The sequence below is a fragment of the Spermophilus citellus genome, assembly GCF_964194105.1.
Source record: "Spermophilus citellus genome assembly, chromosome: 2".
Lineage (NCBI taxonomy): Eukaryota > Metazoa > Chordata > Mammalia > Rodentia > Sciuridae > Spermophilus > Spermophilus citellus.
Window position 1 is genome coordinate 173550353 of NC_138183.1, and position 5331 is coordinate 173555683.

Genomic DNA, 5331 nt, shown 5'->3' on the forward strand with positions numbered 1-5331 from the left:
ACAATACTCCAGTGTGAATATATGCCACATTTTATTTATCCATTCATCCACTGATGGGCACCTGGGTTGATTTCATAACTTGTCTATTGTGAATTGTGCTGTGGTAAACTTGGCTGTGCGGGTATTTCCACAGTATAATTTAATTCCTTTGGGTAAATACTGGGGAGTGGGATAGCTGAATCATACAAAAGTTCTAGTTTCTGTTTTTTGAGGAACCTCCATACTGATTTACATAGTGGCTACACTAATTTACGTACCCACCAACAGTGTATGAAGATTCCTTTTACCCTGCATCCTCACCAGCATTTATTTATTTGTTGTTTTTGTATTCTTGATGATAGCCATTCTGACTGGGGTGAGATTGAATTTCATTGTAGTTTTGATTTGCATTTCCCTGATGGTAAAGAATGTCATTTTTTTTTTCATATAATTAATGGCCATTTGTACTTGTTTTGAGAAATCTCTATTCAGTTTATTTGCCCATTCACTAATTGGGTCATTTTATTTTTGCTTTCTGTTTGTTTATTTACAACCAGCAGCATCTATTTGGGGCAATTCCAGGTTCTTTCCTAGTAAGATACAGCTTGTTGCTTCATTCAGGTATTTGTATGATCCAGCAACTGGGGTAGAAGAGAGCAAGGCAGACCAACAATAGGCACATGCTGGGGCAGCGGGTGGTAATTGTCTTTTTCTCTTGGTAAAGAGAGGTGGTGCTGAGAATGGTCTTTAATCTGGAGTTTCTGTGTACATTTTCGTCCCATAGGCACAGTCTATATACCACTCACCCAGAACCCCTCGGAGTACAGTTGTGTTGGGAGGAGGAGCATTAAGGAGGCTCAGCTGAGTAGAAGCAGATGGTGTGCAGGAAGGCCCAGCAGCTCTTCCCCTGGAACTCCTGCAGTAGCTTGTCCATCTCATTCTCCATGTCCTTTGTGTGCTGGATACACTGACAGAGCTCACAGAGGAGGAAGGCTCCCAGGATGGCCTCTTTCTGGTTGTCCTGGATGTCCACATTACCACTGTGCACTGTCCAGCAGGTCTCCTGCTTTCTGGAGTTCAGATCTTCCACCGCCTGGTCATAGACTCTCTCTTCACAAGCGAGGATTAGGTCAAACAGGCACTTGCGATTCTGGAACCTTCCTGGCTGAGCCTTGATTCTCTTATTTCTGTCCAACATATGCAAAATGCTATTCTGCATATAGAGTTCTTTGTCTTTCCTGAGAAGATCATTGTGCATCTGGTCATATGTGGTTCTGAAATCACCGATATTGGACTTGTCAAGTGCTGGTCCTGGGAGCTTCACACGGGTTTCTGTTCAGAAATGCTGAATCCCTGCTTGCTGAGGACGTCATGCTCCTCCTTTCTCCGGTTCTGGTTACTGGAGCTCTGAGAACCTCACGGAGGAGGCACGCACTGTCTGCCGCACTCCCTCCAGGGCTCCTACCCAGCCAGTGGCTTCCTCAAGAGCAAGATGGCCTCTGTTTATGTTTTTGATGTTAAGCTTTTTGAGTACTTTACATATTCTGGATATTAATCCTCTGTCAAAAGAGGAGCTGGCAAAGATATTCTCCTAGAATATGCTGTTTCTTCATTCTGTTGTTTCCTTTGCTATGCAGAAGCTTTTATATTTGATGCAATCCCATTTATCAATTTTTTAAATATTTTTATTTGTGGGTGGACAATATTTATGTATGTATATATGTATGTATGTATGTATGTATATGGTGCTGAGGGTCAAACCGAGTGCCTCACACGTGCCGGGCAAGTGCTGTACTATTGAGCCACAACCCCATCCCCACCCCTGCGCCATTTGTCAATTCTTGCTAATATTTCCTGAGCTTTTAGAGTTCTATTCAAGAAGCTGTTGCCTGTGCTTATATCTTGAAGTGTTTCCCCTGTTTTCTACTAGTAATTTTAAAGATCCAGGTATTTCATTGAGATCTTTGATTCATTTTGAGTGGATTTTTGTCCAGGGTGAGAGATAAGGATCTAGTTTCAATATTCTACATGTGGATCCCTAGTTTTTTCAGCACCATTTGTTAAAGAGACTGTCTTTTCTCCAACCTAGGTTTTTGGCATCCTTGTCAAGAATCACATGGCTATAGGTTTTTCTCCCTGTCCTCTATTTTATTCTGTTGGCCTACATGGATGCTTTTGTGCCAGTACTATGCTGGTTTTGTTACAGGGCTCTGTAGTATATTTGGAAATTGGATATTGTGATATATCCAACATTGCTCTTTTTATTCCAAATTGCTTTGGCTATTCTGGGTCTTTTCTGTTTCTATTTGAATCTTTAGGATTTTTTCTAGTTCTGTAAAAAATGTCATTGGTATTTTGATGGGCAGTACATAGAATCTGTGGTTTGCTTTCGGTAATGTGCCCATTGTAACTATATTAATCCTCCCTGTTCATGAACATGAGAAGTGTTTTTATCTTCTAGTATCTCCTTCAATTTCTTTCTAAAGTATTCTGTAATTTTCATTGTAGAGGTCTTTCACCACCTTGGTTAGGTTTCTTCCCAGGTATTTTAAAGCTATTGTGAATTGAATTATTTACTTGATTTCCTTCTCAGTGGTTTTATTATTGGCATAGAGAAAAGTCATCAATTTTAGTATGCCAGTTTTGTTTCTATAAGCTTCTTTTTTAACTGACACAAAAACATAAAAAATTGCACATATTAACGGAGTAACAACCTGATGTTTTGATACATATATGCATTGTGTGATGCTAACAGAACTAAATATGATACAATTACCACAACTGGGTAAAATTTAAAGGAAATTAAAACATTATGTCAAAAAGAGCTGGGCTTGGTGGCTCACACCTGTAATCCCAACAGCTAGGAGGCAGGAGGATCACAAATGAGGATCATGAGTTCAAAGCCAGCCTCAGCAACTTAGCAAGGCCCTAAGCAAATTAGTGAGACCCTCTCTCTAAACAATATTTAAAAAGCCTGGGGATATGGCTCAGTGGTTATGCACCCCAGTACCCCCCCCAAAAAAAGACATTTACCCTCCCATGTTTACTGCAGCATCACTCACAATATCCAATAAATGCAACAACTTAAGTGCCCATCAAAAGATAGATAAAGAAATTACAGTATATACATGCAATGGAATATTATTTAGCTATCAAAAAGAATGAAATCCTGTCATTGAGACAACATAAAGGAAATTGGAGACTGTTATGTAAATGAAATAAGCCAGGCACAAAAAGACAATTGCCATATGATGTTACTCATCTGTGGAATCTAAAAATGTTGATGTCATAGAAGCTAAGAGTAGCATGGTGCTTACCAGAGGCTAGAGAGATTAGGAGGGGAAAGGGCATACGGAAAGGTTGATAGAAATGTTTAACCTGATTTAAATAATCATGTTCTTTTATTTTTCTTTCTTTCCCTCTCCCCAGCCCTCCCCTGCCCATGCCTGAGGATGGTCTAACAGTTTTGATAATTGAATCTAAACAATTGTCTCACCAATACCCTCACTGGCTCCCTCCCTCATCTGCCCCAATAGCAGTGATGTTGCTGGGAAAGGGCCTCCACTTATAAGGCAGACTGCCCTGACTTGTGCATGACCCTTTCCCCACCCCATTTCCTGCCACGCCATTCACCCTGTCAGACAAAAAGGAAAAATGCTGGCACCACGAGGATAACCCAGAACAATGTACACAGTTTCCAACATAAACTCTGCAGCTCAGGGCTCCCACCCTGCAGAGCATCCAACAACTTCGGCTGAGCCATCCAAGCCCAAGGAAAAATAACCGACTGTGAAAGAACAAAGGTGGCCCTAGCCCAGGCCTGTAGCCGCCAGTCAGGAGAGGCAGGCGACAGCACCTCGGGGCAGGCATGGTCCTTGGAGGGCTGCCAAGCCGGCTGTCCTGAGCATGACAAGGCAAGGGAGGGGCCCAACAGGCCTCAGTCAATGAGAAACAGATCTTCCCTAAAAATAATGATGAATGAAAAGGCACAGTTACAAAGCCTTGCCTTGGAGCTGGTTTGGCACATAATCAGACCTAATGATATGTTCAGAAGGAAAAATTCATGGTCTGGATCTAGAGTCCTTTGAGCCAACAAGTCATCTGCAAACAAGTCCAAGGAACTTCTGTTGGTTTTACCAGCAGACATTCTAAGACAGAGCTCTGGAGCCTGACAGCTGTCATCCTTCAACAGGCTTGGTTCTTGTCAGTACAGCAATGACCATGAGGTAGGCTGCTTGGGAGCAGAGGGATGCATTAGATGAACCCACGAGGTCATATGGTTCCAGGTCAAACAGGCAATTAATGGAACCTGTGATCCAGAAAGAAACTATTGGTAAGAGAATGGAAGCAAAGATCATAAGAAGCAGGTCAGAGGAGGAGGGTCTTTCTCAGTTCTCAGGTATCCATCGAACTCTCCTTGAAAGACAAGCATAGTGGGGTAAGGTACACAAATAACAGGAACCATCTTACCCTCAGGGTGCTTTTTTTTTTATACATTTGAAAGTGGCTTTAGAAGCAGGCATGGTGGCATATGCCTGTAATCCCAGCAACTGGTGAGACTGAGGCAGGAGGGTTCCAAAGTTTGTGGCCAGCCTCAGCAACTTAGTGAGGCCCTAAACAACTAAGTGAAGCCCTGTATCAATATAAAATATAAAAAAGTCTGGGGATGTGGCTTAGTAGCCAAGCACCTCTGAGTTCAATCCCCAGCACCAAAACTAATAATAATAATAATAATAATAATAATGATGATAAAATAGGCTTTAAAAATAAATTTCTGAGATTACAGGCACATGCCTATAATCCCAGTGACTCAGGAGGCTGAGGCAGGAGGATCACAAGTTCAAAGCTAACCTTAGCAACTTAGTGAGACCCTAAACAACTTAATGAGACCTTGTCTCAAACTAAAAATAAAATAAAAATTTAGAAAAGAGGCTGAGGATGTAGCTCTGTGTTAGAGAGCCCAGGGTTCAATCTCCAGGACTACAAAACAAAGTAAATAAGTAAATAATAAGTGTATAAGGGTAAGAGATTATTACGTTTTTATCAAAAATGCCTGGAGATCATCAAATTATTGTACCAACTCTGATCAATTGGTAGAGCTGCCTAAAAGTCTGTATTGAGAAAATTCACAAAGGTTTGCTGGCTTTACATCCAGCAAAAATGAGGACCTTGCTATGTGGACGTTGCTTGTAATGATGGAAAGGAATGCTGTATATTCAAAGACCTGAGTGGTTTTCTAACTTGTCCTATTTTACACATAAGAAAGCAGACTGCCAAGATGGACAGGTAGTAAAGTTGAACAGAACTAGCAATATATTGTCACAAGTGAGCTTTTGCTTATCATTCCCTGGG

General features: G+C 41.3%; 1 pseudogene across 1 annotated transcript; it reads right to left on the bottom strand.

The window, feature by feature from the left end:
- Positions 1-826: 826 nt before the first annotated feature.
- On the bottom strand, positions 827-4161 carry LOC308641685 (RNA polymerase II subunit A C-terminal domain phosphatase SSU72-like; annotated as a pseudogene). The gene is made up of 2 exons: positions 4117-4161; positions 827-1386 (listed from the first exon to the last, which is right to left on the bottom strand). The product of its transcript is annotated as an RNA polymerase II subunit A C-terminal domain phosphatase SSU72-like (transcript).
- Positions 4162-5331: the final 1170 nt, after the last annotated feature.